The 17,676-nt window shown below is 40.5% G+C and overlaps 1 protein-coding gene across 7 annotated transcripts in view; it reads right to left on the reverse strand.

Annotated features, from left to right (window-relative positions):
* The window catches only part of DMD (dystrophin), a 2,687,035-nt gene that overhangs the window by 231,264 nt on the left and 2,438,095 nt on the right, over positions 1–17,676 (reverse strand). The gene's annotated exons all lie outside the window — the stretch shown is intronic.

The raw sequence follows: 17,676 nt of genomic DNA on the forward strand, positions 1-17,676 counted from the left end.
TAAATTAAAATAAGAATAGTATTTTATATATCTATACCATATATCAAAAGTAAAGATTCAATGAAAACTTTAAGATCACTTACTAAACTTTCAAAGATAGGCAGATTTTCCATAAAGATTTCAACAGCTGAGACAGATGGGCTACATTCCAGAGGGGAAGGTCATGAGAGTGATGAATGAGACCTCTAATGTCTGGCATGGCTGTGAAAATCTTTATGGCTAACTAAAATTCCTCACGAATAACAACCTGTAAATATTATATGAGCTGTCAGGCAGATAACACTGAGCTCTGAGACCATCGCACATGGTGAACAGAATGCCAGACTGTGGGATTTGTCAGTAGATTGCCAAGTCATTTAGAAGCTTAGGTTTACATTTGATCTGGGAAGACGAGAGTTCATACTAAAGGCTCTGGCAAGGTGACTGAGTTGTGGAGATAAACACTAGATCTAATATCCAGTGCTGCTGGCTGTACAACCCCACAAAGACCAATATTTGGTAACATGACTCGAAAGAAAAGCTCCTTCAAACTGACTTATACCAAGCTCCAGGAATCTCATTGTGATGATTAAGACAGTAAGAAAGAAATCAAGCCTCATAAGGCTGATATAGGAGGACAAGTGCCTATGTAAGTTGAGCCATGACTGACTCATGGACTTTCTGATAATTTCAAACAGAACTGGTGGACTCTATTACCACAGCTATGGTTTTTCCAGTAGTCATGTACGGATGTGAGAGTTGGACCACAAAGAAAGCTGAGCACCAAAGAATCGATGCTCTCGAATTGTGGTGCTGAAGACCCTTAAGAGTCCCTTAGACTGCAAGGAGGTTAAATCGATCAGTACTAAAGGAAACTAACCCTGAATATTCACTGGGAGGATGAGGCTGAAGCTGAAGCTCCAATACTTTGGCCACCTGATGTGAAGAGCCAACTCATTGGAAAAGACTCTGATGCTGGGGAAGATGGAAGGCAAAAGAAGGGGTAGCAGAGGATAAGATAGTTAGATAGCATCACTGACTCAATAAACATGAATTGGAGCAAACTCCGGGAGATACTGGAGGATGGAGGAGCCTGGCAGGCTGCAGTTGATGGGGTTGCAATGAAACAGACATGACTTAGCGACTGAAAAGTAGCAACATTAACACAGTACTTTCCTCTGGGTAAAGGCAGCTGAGGTCTTTAGGCCATCTGGGTTAGCCAGGTTACTAAGAAGTCAGTGTAATAATTCCAGGTGCCTTCAGTATCTCTCCAGATGTGCTTTTAAAAGACAGCAGGCAGTCAACACCATTTGCTGAATACTCTCTGTGTGAATGGTATTGCAATAGGCATCAGAGAAATTTCAAGGAAAGTAAAATTTGAAACCTGAGCCAGTGGGGAGCAACTCAGATATTAAAAACCAAATGATTATAAATGAGATGTATATCCATTTAGAAAGCAAGATAAGAGTGAGAAACAGCTAAGAATATGATAGCAATAAAAGTGATAAGAGGGAGGGAGAAATTCAATTGTGGCCTCGGTTCTTTACTCCACTATAAAAGAATTAAATATCTATACTGGAGTCACAGCCACAGGATCAGCAGAGTGTGTTTCCCAGCTCCTTGACCTTGATCATATGAGTCGCTTTGGCCAATGGAGCTTCAGCAGACATGGTATGAACAGAAGATTGTCTTCTTATGCTCTGATGAGTTACCATGAGCACACGACCAGATGGCCTCTGGTCCTTCAGCCCAGACCTCAAACCCTAACACATTTAGGGACAGTCAGAACTGATCTAGCAGCCAACCTATAGGGCAAGACAGCGAGACGACAAGGGTGAGAGGGTGAGGGTGAGAAGAACATTAAAGAGATTAAAGAATAGAAAAATATTCATAAGCCAAATCACTCCCATTTCTTACTAGCCACTTCCTCTACTATCATCCAAAACATTAATGGGGATTATCCCCTTTAGCCTCTGCAGTTGAGACTTGGGGGTTGCCCTCACTAGCCTCTGGAACCCCTTCTCTGAAGCTGAAACTCTATAGTGGTTACTTAAACTATGTTATTAAACTTCTCTCATCTCAATTCTCTTCTGTGAAATGGAGACAATCCTTATTTTGGGAACTTCTCTGGTGGTCCAGTGGTTAAGACTGTGCCTTCCAATGCAGGGGATGTGGGTTTGATCCCTGGTCGGGGAACTAAGATTCCTCAAGACACGGGGCAATGAAGCCTATGCACTGCAACTACTGAGCCTGTGGCCACAACTAGGGAGAAGCCTGCACCAGAACTAGAGAAGCCCGCCTGCTGCAACGAAGATGCCACGTTCTGCAAATAAGACCCGACACAGACAAAGAAAGAAAGAGATATATATTCAAAAAATAATCTTTATTTTCTAAGGTTGTTGGAAGGGTTAAACAGGTTAATCCATGCAAGATGCTTTGCTCAGCCAGTGTTAACAGTAGAGAGTGCTCAATTTTTTTTCCTATCCCTACGCTTATTATCATCATAGTTTATGTAGTGAGCTATCAAGATATTTATTCCATTAACTGACTCACTGCCAGTGTGAGGAATCCCAGGGAAACCAGGCAAATGAGAGACTCTATGGTGCTACAGTTACCCTGACTGTTAACCTCCAAATCATGGGCCTAGCAAACAACTCCACTAAATAATCCTGCTTTCTCCATTTCCAGCCAGTTTCTGACTCTTCAAAAAATTGTAGGCCGTTCTCAGAGTAGTGTAAGTTGAAAGAAGACAAATCTCCCTTCTGGCATTCTGAGGCTGGTATCAACTACAAAAGTCAACTGTGTTTTATCATTCTCTATTAATATTGTTTAGGAACTCAAAACAAATATTAATAGCCAAGTATTTTTAGGAAGAAATAAAACATTTCATTTTCATGTCTATCTTCAGTTCTGATTTTTAAATTAAATTTCACATCACTAAACTTACTATCTTTTTTTGTTCTATTTCAATTGGTGTGGGTGGTTCATGTTAGAGGAATTGCCTGACTTGTCCTAAGACATCAGTTTTGTCATCCTTAATTTTGCCCTAAGACAGCAAGGTTTCTAGTGAGCTTCTATTTTGGGCTCCAGGAATAACTTAGGCTTTGGTTTCAAAACTTTCCCTTCTTCTCCTGACACCTCTAAGAGATGCAGCTGCTCCATACTGCCTGGACCAAGTCTTTTGAATTAGTCGCTTTCCCTTGATAGCTGGCCTAGGTCAAGTTCCCCATACAAACTTTCACTTTTTACCTTCTGAGACAGAATTCTACTAGGTTTAGCTCACATCATAAATGAGCTCCTTCCACTCCATTCCTCTTCTCATTTTTTCCCAGACATTTCCTGCTCAGATTTTCGCTTTCAAGTCAAATTGCCCCCATGTTGACTAATCCTTCAATTATTCTCTCTCTTGTCTGCCTGCTTCTAGCTCATTAAAACATTAGCGCTTCCTAAAACCTATATTTATATTCATTATACATACATAAGAAATCCCTTTCTGGACAAAAGGGGTATAAGGAGACTATGTGTGAAATTGGAAAGGGGGATATTCATCATATCAGAATGGCTAAGGAGAAGGGAGAACCTAATTTGCATCACTGAATACATCTTATGACTCTCGCTAAGTGAAATCAAGGGTCAGGTAATCAGAAGCATACTCTGCTAGATCCCTATCAGATGAAATATTCTCTGCCTTGGATTTGCACATAGCCTCAGGGGTCATGCACATTAATACTAGTTGATATGGAACATCTCATTTTCCTCACTGGAGAATTAATTCCTCCTTCCACTCTACTCCCACGACACCCGCTATTTCCCACAACTATAGAAGATCATCTTTCAAGATTTGAAATATCTTGAATTTTTTGCTTGAATCTTGATGATTTGCTGGATCATCGAAAAAGCAAGAGAATTCCAGAAAAAACATCTATTTCTGCTTTATTGGCTATGCCAAAGCCTTTGACTGTGTGGATCACAAGAAACCGTGGAAAATTCTGAAAGAGATGGGAATACAAGATGACCTGACCTGCCTCTTGAGAAATCTGTATGCAGGCCAGGAAGCAACAGTTAGAATTGGACATGGAACAACAGACTGGTTCCAAATAGGAAAAGGAGTACATCAAGGCTGTATATTGTCACCCTGCTTATTTAACTTCTACGCAGAGTACATCATGAGAAATGCTGGGCTGGAAGAAGCACAAGCTGGAATCAAGATTGCCGGGAGAAATCTCAACAACCTCAGATATGCAGATACCACCCTTATGGCAGAAAGTGAAGAGAAGCTAAAAAGCCTCTTGATGAAAGTGAAAGAGGAGAGTGAAAAAGTTAGCCTAAAGCTCAGCATTCAGAAAACGAAGATCATGGCATCTGGTCCCATCACTTCATGGGAAACAGATCGGGAAACAGTGGAAACAGTGTCAGACTTTATTTTTGGGGGCTCCAAAATCACTGCAGACGGTGACTGTAGCCATGAAATTAAAAGACGCTTACTCCTTGGAAGGAAAGTTATGACCAACCTAGATAGCATATTCAAAAGCAGAGACATTACTTTGCCGACTAAGGTCCGTCTAGTCAAGGCTATGGTTTTTACTGTGGTCATGTATGGATGTGCGAGTTGGACTGTGAAGAAAGCTGAGCACCGAAGAATTGATGCTTTTGAACTGCGGTGTTGGAGAAGACTCTTGAGTGTCCCTTGGGCTGCAAGGAGATCCAACCAGTCCATTCTGAAGGAGATCAACCCTGGGAATTCTTTGGAAGGAATGATGCTTTGGCCACCTCATGCGAAGAGTTGACTCATTGGAAAAGACTCTGATGCTGGGAGGGATTGGGGGCAAGAGAAGGGGACGACAGAGGATGAGATGGCTGGATGGCATCACTGACTCGATGGCCGTGAGTCTGAGTGAACTCCAGGAGTTGGTGATGGACAGGGAGGCCTGGCGTGCTGCGATTCATGGGGTCACAAAGAGTCAGACACGACTGAACGACTGAACTGATAGAGATCACGATTTTTAAAATCTCTTTATATAGGTCTAATTCAACTGGTTTAGGTCTAACTCAAATGGTTTAGTATTTGAATGTCCCAAGGCCAGGATTCTGTCTTTCTAATCTTCCTCTTCCAACTGCCTAGTGTTTATTAATAAATACATGAATGAATGAGCAGATGCTATAGGCACAGGAAGTCAGGTCCTGTTGCTTTTTAGCTTAGAACCGTCCCAGGTCTGCCCTTCATACTAAGAACAGATTCCACTTGCTTTGAACTGTAGGAGATCAGACTCTACTTGGTCTGACTCTTGGGTGCTCAGTCACCTGCTCTTATTTATCATCTTGCTTCCTTAGCTTCAGTCACACTAGCCTCTTCATTGTTTCTCAAGCCCCCTAAGGATGCTCCCATCCCAGAGCCTTTATATTTCTTGTTTCCTCTACTTGGAACCCTTTGCACAGACCCCCATATCTGCCTACTGTGCTTCCTCATTTCTTGATGAAATGTCACCACCCTGACTACCCCATTTAAAGTGTTCCTGTCCCCATAACCTCTGGCCTGTTTAGCCTGCTTTATTCTTTATCCAGCTTATTATGTTATGATTGCCTTCTCCTATTAAAAGCTCCATGAGACGGAACTTGTCTTCAAATCACTACTGCTTTCCTAGTACCTAGAAAGAGTCTGACCTATAGTGGTCACTGAATGGACATTTATTGAGTGAGAGAATGAATCAGTTCTTAACTGGCTGAAAATAAAGGGAAGCTCGTAACTTTTTCAAGACATTAGGCTAGGCATGAGACTAAGTTCTTTTCCATCATATTAGAGTGGGAATAATCTTGTGAGTGGGCTGTTATTCATTCAATCAAGGCATCTCCTTCATCTATCTGTCAGGAGTTAGATGCATGAAATTAAAAGAAAAAAAAAAGCACAATGCATGCCCTTTACACTTGTGGTGCTCAGACTGCAACCTGTTTCCTTTTATGATCTACTTTATTGAGTCTCTTTCCTTCTAACTCTTGCCCGTCATTGGCAGGTATCCTGCTGAGCTTTAGGTGTGAGGCAAGGGGCTGATGTAATTTTCTGCTGTCCCCAAAGTCCTTCCCCACTGATGGAGCTCATTGAGGTCAGACACCTTAAATAGTGATCATTATCACATGCACTGGGCAGAATCATCAACCTCATTATGAAAGCAAGAGTAAATCAAATTACCCAGTGACCAGCATGAGCCTATGATAAGACTTTTTTTCTCAGATGCATCTAAATGTCTATCTGTTACACTGCCCCATCACACACTGGGTTCCCCAGGAAGCAGACTCCAAGACCAAGTTCAGAGAGGAAGGTATTTGGAAAGTCATGGTGCCTTTGTGATCAACACATATGGAAGGGAGCAGGCATGGCAGAAAACTCACATGCAGGCCCAGTGACAGTCTCCCTCAACCCCTCAGGAACTCGAGCTAGAATGTTCAAGTTCTCCTGAGTTGGGCCAAATTGGCCACGTCTCTGTACTCCTACATTACTCAGGAGCTGCCTGTGGAAGGGGTGTGATCTCGGGCAAGGTAGCTGAGGTGACTCCCAAAGGGACAGACAGCGGAGGGTTGTCTCTTCATTGAAGGGGACCTAGGAATGTAGAAAAGTCATCTCCCATGCTCCCTCAGGCAGAGGTCACTGCACTCAGTCCTTGTGACCTTGTTTTGGGGGCCACACATCATCCAGAGGTTGGTGGACAGGAGGCGTCCTCAACCAGGGGCAATTCTGCCCTCCAGGAGACATCGGACAGTACCTGGAGACATTTTTGTTGTCATGACTGAGGGAGAGGGGTGTGACTGGCACACGACAGTCCCCACAACAAACGATTGTCTGGTTTAACATGTCACTAGTGCCCAAGTCAAGAAAGTCTAGTTTCGATCTGGCCTTGGCCTCTGAAATGACCTTCATTGTAAATAAACAGTAAATAAGTGAACCAATCGGCTGCTGCTTAGAGAGCTAGACCAAAATACACAGAGATAAATGCAGAGGGGAGAGAGGTGGGGCAGTTAGAAAAACTCAGGGGCTAAAGAAGAAAACAGAAGTCACAAGGCAGGAGAAACTGAGTAAGGAGGAGGAGGGAAGAGAGAAGCTGTGACAGCTGTGGGTCTGAAGTCCACAGTGGCAAAGGCAAATACAGAGAGAGGCAAACACATAATTGACAGTGAATGTTCTTCCCTATCTGTCCTCAGGTTTCCATGAATCCTTAAAATGCCCCTCATCACCTAGGCCTGTCCCTGTGCCTTCCAGCACATTCTGAAGCACACCTGCATTAGACTGAAATCAAGATGCTTGTTACTGCTGCTATCTGCAAGTGTATTTAAAAATTCAAAAGAGTGGCTTTTAAACCAGGAAACATTTCCGTAAGTCTACACACACACACAAAAAAAACCCCAAACACCTTATGTCCTTACCTCAAAGCTCTCACAAAAAATTATCTTCTCTTCCAAACTGGTTGTGTTCTGAAAATGGAAAATGTCCAAATGGGAAGGAAAAAAAAATGAAAGTAATGATTTTTACCCACAGGGATGTGATTCCACCATTTCTGTTTGTGCAAACCTTTGTATTTTGGGAGAGATGACAAAATGCTACCCTAGGCCAAATGCACAAACACCTTCATTTTCTGGGGAGTGTAAAAATATACCTTTCAGAGCCAGCCTTCCACTAAAATAGTGCCCATGCGTCATGAAACTGATCCAGCGCTGTGATGCTGGTCTCCCTGCTCTAAGCCCTCGTGAGGCCCAGAGGAATCTGTCATGAGGAGAAAGATGAAATAGGAAAGAAACAGGTACTTGTCTCATCTCTGCCATGCCACTGGACCAATTTCCAGGTAGGCAAGTGATGAAGGAGAGGCACTTAGCGATCAAGGTGAATGTCACCATTGAGCCTGAAAGCCAGTTTCTGGGAGCTTCTAAAATCTAAAAGAGGTCCATGCTATTGGTGTCCCACTCAGATTGCCTCTCCCCAGCTGGTGTACCCATTCCCCGCTGTTGGCAGCACTGGCTGCTATGGTTCCATCACTCCCAGCTCCAGAGAGCTGGAAACTGCCTTGCTGGTCACTACTCCACACAACTGCTGCTGCTAAGTCGCTTCAGTAGTGTCTGACTCTGTGTGACCCCATAGATGGCAGCCCACTAGGCTCCCTGTCCCTGGGATTCTCCAGGCAAGAACACTGGAGTGGGTTGCCATTTCCTTCTCCAATGCATGAAAGTGAAAAGTGAAAGTGAAGTCGCTCAGTCGTGTCCGACCCTCAGCGACCCCATGGACTGCAGCCCACCAGGCTCCTCCGTCCATGGGATTTTCCAGGCAAGAGTACTGGAGTGGGGCCATTGCCTTCTCCAACTCCCCACAAATCCATGGCCAATGGAGGACTGACACAGGGGCGCAGAAGCTCCCTTGCCCCCAGATGGGGCCACATCTGAGGAGCAATTTGTGCTCCAGAGTTCCGGGATGGATCAGGTGGAAGCGAGTCTCCACTGCCATGCTTAGGCTGACTCCCTGACCAGTCTTCCCCAGCTTATCCTGCTTTCCTCCTTCACACCTGAGAGCTGCTCTCTCAACAGCTGGCTTGTCCAGGAACCCTTGTGTAGGGCTCTGTTTCTGTGGAACGTCACTGAAGGCGAGGGTGAGCAACTATGCTCATATGCCTGGGACTGAGGAGCTTTCCTGGGACATAGGAATGTAAATGCTAAGACCAAAAACACCCTGCACAAACCAGAACAAATGGGCCTCCTCTCTAAGGCAGATAGGTGTTAGGGTCCTGAACTTTACCTTCTAGGGACTTGGGTGGTCTGAATAACATTAATACACTTGGTGGTGTTCTGGTCAATCAGTCATGCCAAAAAGAAACAAAGTCTTGGTTTGCAGTATTTGCTAAATTGGCGGGGCGGGGGGGGGGGGGCGGTTGGTAGCGGTGGGGGTGGTGGATCAATATTCTCACTATGGCAGTTGATTTCAAGCTCCCAAAGGTGTGTTTAACAATCAGCTCACAATTCCTATAATACACAACTGGCTCCCCTGAGCTAGTATAAGCCAGTTCCAGTGCAGAAATTCCCACAGGATAAAACCGAGAACTTTTCCTAAGCTTCCTCCTGCGTTCCAATAAATGGATGGGTAGGGCCATATAAAATTTTGTTCCTGTGGATTCTCTCAAGCAAATAAATCTAAGGTCTACATTGGAGAATATAAACTTGAGCTCAAGGCGAAAGGGCCATAGAAATAGCTTTTGAGAAGACAGAGTAATGATGAACACCATGACTGCTTTCTGAGGGCAACTGAAAGGCTATCTTTGAACTTAGGGAGACATTACCAGCATCACTGATAAACGGTTTTTAGATGGTATTTCTTCCAAGTTCCCAACACTCAAGACAGCATGTGACTGTGGAAGAAACTGGTTCAAATTATTTTGCCCTGAGATTTTACCTAATGGCTTTAGGCTGAAAATCATCTTCCATTTTACCTATGGGTTTCTTTATGACTTTTATCATGATGGTTTCTTTAAGCTGACCCGAGCTTTAAATGATTGGCCTACTCGTATGTCAAATTCATCCATCCCCCGAGGACAATGGTAGCATAGATTGCAGCACTAGTAAGTGAAATGCCAGCAATTATGAAATGTGCTTAAAGTTTTCTCCACCCCACCCTTTTTATTAAGTGTGTGAGTGGGGGAGGAGGCGGTGAAGGTTTGGCAACTCCCAAGAGGGAAACAAGCTTTGTAGCCTTAATGTAGCAAGGAGAAACTGTCAACACTTAGGTTACTTAAACAAGAGAAAAAGAGTGAATCAGGGATTTGATTAAGGCAGTTAAGATTATAAAGCCTGCAAGAAATAAGTGATCAGTTCTTTCTTTTTACAGTGTCTCATAACGTGAGAACAAGAAGATCACTCAGTGAAACTCACGGCTTTTCAATTCAGAATAAAGAGTAAAAAGGAAATTCGTCTTCTGGAGTTATAGGAGAGTTTAATACTGCCAGAAGTCACTGGGTTCAGAGCTAGAGAATAAAAAATTTTGCCTTTACTGTTTTTTCCCCTATCATACAAGAAATACACTGTCATTATATATATAAGAAAAAAACCTGCAAGGATAAAAAGAAAGTAAAACACAACAGCTGTTTGCATTTTGAGGTATTCAGTTTTCAGTCTTTTCTTGATATGTACCTTTCTGTTGCTTATTATTTATTTTCTAATATAGTTGTGATTATGTTGTAATTTTGAAGACAGCTTTTCCCCTTAATATATTACATGGCACAGTAGACATTTAGAAAAAGGACTATGTAAAGTTATGAATGCTATTAGACCTTGCTGAAAGGCAACATAAAAAGTCGTATTATTTATTGTCTACTATGTGGTAGTCACTATGCTGAATCTCATGCCACTGTGTACTAACAAAAGAGGGGAGGAAATTTATCTCCTCTTCTTTTGGGTATAAGACATAATTCATTCTGTGTAAAATTTTACTGAACATTTATCAAGTACAGATACTCTGTTAGATACTGGAGGATATAACTGTCAACAAGACTAAAACCATCCTGTCCTTATATGTTCTTTAGTTGCTCAGTCATGTCTGACTCTTTTGTGACCCCATGGACTGTAGCCCTCCAGACTCCTCTGTCCAGAGGATTCTCCAGTTAAGAATACTGAAGTTGTTTGCCATTTCCTTCTCCAGGAGATCTTCTCAATCCAGGGATCAAGCCTGAGTCTCCTGCGTTGGCAGGCAAATTCTTTACCACTGAGCCACCAGGGAAACCCCCTTACAGAGACTAGGTTAGGGTCTACTTATTGATTATACACCTATTTGTTAGTTACAGAAGTAACTGTTGAGTTCTTCTAATACGCAAAACACTGTACTTTCAGATTAGATCCATGAAAAACATCTTTGGAAAGGAGAGGAAATACACTGAGAAGTAAATACAAGAGAATGAAAGCTACTTCTATGTCTAGTTTGACTCTAATAGGCAGATAAGAAGTTATACTATCAAGTTGATAGTAAAGATAGCAATGCTAATAGCAAACACCTGCATAGCACTATAGCACCTACAGTGTGTTAGGCACTGTTGTATGGCTTCCCTGATAGTTCCGTTGGTAAAAAATCCCCCTGCAAGGCAAGAGACCCTGGTTCAATTCCTGGGTCGAGAAGATACGCTAGAGAAGGGATAGGCTACCCACTTCAGTATTCTTGGGTTTCCCTGGTGGCTCAGCTGGTAAAGAATCTGCTTGCAATGTGGGAGACCTGGGTTTGATCCCTAGGTTGGGAAGATCCCCTGGAGAAGGGAAAGGCTACCCATTCCAGTATACTGGCTTGGAGAATTCCATGGACTGTATAGTCCATGGGGTAAGGCACTGTTGTAAGGGTTTTACATATGTTAACTCTTTGATCTTCACTATAACACTCAGAGATAGTATTACCATATTTTGTTGAATTCAAAACCCTATTAAAGGGCTTCCCTGTTGACTCAGTGGTAAAGAATCCACCTGCCAACGTAGGGGACACAGGTTCGGTCCCTGATCTGGGTATATCCCAGATTGAAGCAGCTAAGCCCACGTGCTACAACTACTGAGCTTGTGCTCCAGAGCCCGGGAGCTGTAACTACTGAGCCCACATGCCACTACTAAAGCCCACATACCTTAAAGCACTTGCTCTGCAACAAGAGAAGCCACCGCAATCAGAACCCTATGCACCGCAACTAAAGAGTAGCCCCCACTTGCCACAACTAGAGAAAGCTCATGCAGCAGTGAAGACCTAGCATGGCCAAAAGTAAATAAATACAATAATTTTTAATTTTAGACATTAGACATAAGGTATATTTTGATTTCAGAGCTGTTAAGACATGGGGGATATGTCTTAAATTTGATGAAATATATTATTATTCCCATTTTACAGATGAGAGATAAAGAGATTAAATATCTGAATCAATAGTTGAACCCAGTTAACCTAGTTTCAGAGTCTATACTCTTAACCAATATCTCATATCATTGGTGAAATGACACTTGGTTCAGGGGCACTGAGAGAAAAATTCAGGCTATATAAATCAACTTACTATGGCGCAGACGAACAGAAATACAAGAGAGAAAAATCAATGGTAGTATCAAACTAGACAGTCACTGGCCTGTGTATTAGTTCTTAATGGGTAAGGCAACACAAGGCATGGCACTGAAGTTCTGAAACTGGGTTCCAGTCCCAGATTTATTATAACCATCTATGTGACCTTGATTATGTCATTTGGTCTCTCTGCCCCTATTTTGTCATCTGTAAAGTAAGGGTAGGGCTGGGAATACTTCAGTACCCGTCAAACATTTTTGACTGGAATGCATAAAAGGAATATATTTTATGCTGTGATGTAGTACACAGACAGACAGACACACTCACACACACACACACACACACACACACATCTTTTAACTGAAACCAGATACTTAGCCTTGCTTATGTAATGTACTCTGATATTTTCTAATCTGTTCCATTTCATTCCATTAAAAAATTGCTGGTTGCAAGTCATTAAACTGATTTCAGGATTCACTAATAAGTACCTTGAAAACAAGTCATATAGACACTCTCTAAGCTTCTCTCCAGTTAGGAAATTCCACAGGGGGCCTCCTGGGGTGGGGATGAGGGCTGGAAACCCCAGGAAAGAGAGAGTTGACCCATTGGCCTTACAAACAGTCATTTTCTTTTTAATTGGATCATGTTCTTACTACCTTCAGCAGAAAGTTCTCATTATCAAACTATTTGGCAAATATCACTTTAGGGCAAAAATTCTCATAGTCTATTCCACAGCATGTTTAGTGAGAAATTAATTGGTGTGTCTGAAAAAGGCTTTGGTGGTCACAGAAAGAAGTAGGACAGGAGAGTCACCGACTCTATGCTCCTCTTAGAGTTTTGATGTATATTAAGAGCTACAAGAATTCCCACAGGAAAGAAGTTTGCTTATCTTTATAACCTAGTGTTTTTCCAATCTTATTGACCCGAGAACTATTTTTTCAAGGGAGAGTTATTAACATCACAAAGAACATTAATGTTCTGAGGAACTTGGCTTGGGAAATGGCCCTGCAGGGAATTCTAGAACTTGTAAAATATTAATAACAAATATAAATTCTTTCTACTATTACAGAAAGATTTTTTACTTTCTCATATAGAATTATACTTCTTGATGAGAAAAGTTAAATTTAGAAGAGAAGTCCAGAAAATTGAGAAATATCCAGAAAAAAATCTTGAATTCTTTTAAAAAAAAAGAGTTCTTAAATTCTTGAAAATTACAAAAGTGGACTATTTGCAGACTCCTAGGCTAGTGAATACAATAGTACTGATACATTTTTGATCACTGACATATGAATATATTTTTAAAATATATAAAATTTTAAGGATAAATATATTTTAAAATCACACTACTAGAATTTCTCCTTCTTCTTGGTTTACGTTGCAGAAGTCAGTCAGAAGTAGTAGAATATTAAAGCTCAAATTAAAGGCAAGCTGCTGCTGCTGCTGCTATGTCACTTCAGTCGTGTCCGACTCTGTGCGACCCCAGAGACGGCAGCCCACCAGGCTCCCCTGTCCCTGGGATTCTCCAGGCAAGAACACTGGAGTGGGTTGCCATTTCCTCCTCCAATGCATGAAAGTGAAAGTGAAAGTGAAGTCGTGTCCGACTCTCAGTGACCCCATGGACTGCAGCCCACCAGGCTCCTCCATCCATGGGATTTTCCAGGCAAGAGTACTGGAATGGGGCACCACTGCGTCTATCAATGGATAAAGGTGATATTTTACAATGTTTCCTCTTCTCATTTTCTCTCAGATCTAAGATAAAAGAAACAGCCTCTTTAACAAGTAGAGACTGGGCCACCAAGAAGAAACAGTGAATACTTAAGTAAAAGGCTGCCTCTTCCTACTAATAAAAGAAGAAAACAAAGATAGCTGGTAATGTAATTTTCAAAGGTGTGCGTGTGTGTGTGTGTGTGTGTGTGTGTGTGTGTGTGTGTGTGTCTGACAGAGACACAGAGAGAGAAGAAGACAGAGAAGTGACTGTGTGTTGGGGAGGGTGCGGTTAATGGTTCGTCCTTATTTCTCCTTTCTTTTAACTGCGAAGCTTCAGAAATCACTCTATTATTATTCCTGGTAACCTGCAAGCAAATTATTAGACACCTATCAACTCAAACTCATTTAATATGAGCTTAGTTGTATTTTTCAAACATATTTTTACTTTTGGGGAGGGGGAACTTTTTCTTTTTATAGAACATAAAAATAACAGCAAATAAGTGACTTCAGAGAGGCCCTGACTCACATACGGTTTTGATGGCGCACCCAATTTCTAGTGCCACTTTCTACAGATCAGTTTGGCAACACATAACAAAAGCCTTGCAAATGTAAACATCCTTTAACACAGCATGTTCCATTTTGGGGGCATTTACCTTATGGAAAGAATCTGAGGTATTTATAAAGGTGTGTGAAGAATATTAGATATGACATACAATCTTTGATAAAGAACTGAGAATTTTGAAATAACCTTAAGTGACTGAGTGATTTAGAATTGTGGTAAATGTGGGACAGCCACAGAAGGGAATACTATGCCATCATTTAAAAAATGCACTCTGCAGAGAATATTTAAATATACAAAAATATTTTTATTATAGTTCTAAGGGGAAAAAGCAGGTCATAAACATGTAAAATATTTTTATCCCTGTTTGGTTTAAAAAAAGGGAGAGAGAGAAAATCTGAGTAGATACACACCCCTGAGAGATAGACAGAATGTGTATAAACCACATTTTTTATAGTGGTTATCTCTAAGTGGTTGGATTACAGATAATTTTTCTTTCCTGTTTGTGCTCTCTGCTTTCCAAAATCTCCTTGAGGGGCCTATATTACCTCTGTAATTTAAGAAAGAGACAACAGAAGGAAATAATCTTTTATCTTTAGTCTCAAGATATCCTATTTCTCAAATATCCCTTCGGCCAAATTGGTATTTTGTGATGCCCATAAGCAAAGCTTCTAAGCATATATTGATACTCTACACAAATACTTAAGAGATTGGTGACCTCTGGGGCTGGCTCCATATAAGCAGGTCAATCAGTGGATTTCTGAGTGTCCATGTATACAGGTCTGACCTTTCTGGATGTGGGCACCGTGTGATATGGGTTGAGAGGTATGGAGATGTTCCTCCTGGCCCCTTGAAGTTCTCCCCTTATAGCTCAGAGATTATGGCTGACGTTTCACCCCCAGAGTCATTCCTCAGGCTTATTGCTTTTCACCTTATTAAAATGCAAATAACCCAGAAATAGTACACATTAAACTTTACCTGTCACCTGGGTTAAATGAGTATAACATATCATTTTCTGATATTAGGCTTTAACGGGGGAAGACATAGGAATTCAAGTAGGGCAGGCAGAGAGAATAGTGAATGAATATATATATATATATATATATATATATATATATATATAACATCTGAGGAACAATTAATATGCATAATAGTAATATTTTTATTTATGGTTTATGAATCACTTACATGTTATTGCATTTCATCTCAATTAAATCGAATAGAATGGCTCTGCCACCAAGGCAATTTAAGCAGACCAGAAATTGGGGGAAACATAGAAGATAAAATGTGCAGGATTTAAAATTGTTCTGGAGCCATTCTCAAAAGCCATAATCCCACTCAATTATGTATACTGCTTTAATTTGCCTTTCTTTTTTTGATAGTTTCTAAGTATTTGTGATACTGTCCAAATAATGAGTGCATGTTGATAAAAAGGTCAGACCCAGTCAAGAAAATAAGACAACTTCTTGTTTCATATACCATCAATGTATAATGAAAAGAGAGGAACACTACTTTCCAGGAATTTTTGTTCTAAATAAAATGGCCAATTGGAGACACACATGAAAGCATTAAGCCAAATACTTTAAAATGTTTGTGAGCATGGAACTTTCTATTAACCTGTGGAAAATGGAGAAGAAAGGAAAGGACTAGAAAATGGCAAAAAAAAAAGAGGAAGGCAGAAGCATGAAAGGAGAACATATAGAATTGCTTCTTCTCTGTTAAAATCTATCAATTTACTAAAAGACAGTCTATTGTGGTGGTTAAAAACAGACTCTGGAGCTGACTTCTTGGGTTTGAGTCCTGGCTTTGTCATCTACACCCTCTGTGACTGTGTCTCAATTTACTCATCTTAAAAATGGGTATAATAATTATAGTACCGACTTTACAAGTTGCCATAAGAGTTAGATTGGGTCATACTCATAATATTGTCAGGCATAAAGTAATTGCCTTAAATGATGGTTCAACTCCACTAAACAGAAATAAACTCAACATGGATTAAAGATCTAAATGTAAGACTGGATACTCTGAAACTCTTAGAGGTACACACAGGCAGAACATTCTTTCACATAAAATTTTCAATCCATCTCCTAGAATAATGGAAATAAAACCAAAAACAAATAGGATCTAATTAAACTCAAAAGCTTAATTTTTGTTTGCACAGCTAACAAAACCATAAACAAAATGAAAAGACAACCCACAGAATGGGAGAAAATATTTGAAAACAACGTGACCAACAAAGGATTGATCTTCAATATTTACAAACAGCTTATGTGGCTCAATATTTAAAAAATGAACAACCCAATTTAAAAAAAAATGGGCAGAAGATCTAAATAGACATTTCTCCAAAGACACACAAGAGGCAAATGAAAAGATACTCAATGCTGCTAATTATTAGAGAAATGCAAATCAAAACTACAATGAGGCATCACCTCACACCAGTCAGAATGGCCATCATTAAAGTCTACAAACAATAAATCTTATAGAGGGTGTGGAGAAAAGAGGACCCTCTTATAGTGTTGGTGGGAATGACAACTGATACAATCACTATGGAGAACAGTATGGAGGTTCCTTAAAAAACTTACAACAAAGCTATCATATAATCCAGCAATCCCACTGCTGGGCATATATTTGGAAAAATACATAATTCAATAAGATACATGTGCCCCAATGTTCACTGTAGCACTATTTACAGTAGCCAACACATGGAAGCAACCTAAATGACCATTGACAGAGGAATGGATAAAGAAGATATGGTGTACATATTCAATGGAATGCTCCTCAGCCAAAGAATGAAATAATGCCATTTGCAGGAACATGGATGGACCTGGAGATTATCATACTAGGTGAAGTAAGTCAGACAGAGAAAGATGAATATCACATGGTATCATTTATATGTGGAATATAAAAGTATGATACAAATGAGCTTATTTACAAAACAGAAATTGACTCACAGACTTTGAAAATGAATTTATGGTTACCAGAGGGGAGGGGTGGGGGAGAAGGATAGATAGGAAGTTTGGGATTGATATATGCATTGTTATATTTATAGTATGTTCCAATATTATGCTTGCAGTTAACCAAGGCTATTCCTTCTGTTTATTAATTATAGCAATATATTTACTTATAAAATATAACATTTATTAATAATACATGAATACTATAATTAATTATAAAATATAATTAATAAAATAGTAAAACAAAAATAAAAAGAATGAGGAGAGGTCAAGGATAAAAGACAGATAAGAATAGTCAGGGAAAGGAAACAGAATGGGCTGAAGTTCCAACTTACAGGCAGGGAGTATTTAATCAATTATATAAAGAATCATAGATTCACAGTAATATTTATTGAATTGTCATATAATTATATGATATTATAAGTATCAGCTTTATGAAG

This window comes from Ovis canadensis, chromosome X (assembly GCF_042477335.2).
Source record: "Ovis canadensis isolate MfBH-ARS-UI-01 breed Bighorn chromosome X, ARS-UI_OviCan_v2, whole genome shotgun sequence".
Taxonomy (NCBI): Eukaryota; Metazoa; Chordata; class Mammalia; order Artiodactyla; family Bovidae; genus Ovis; species Ovis canadensis.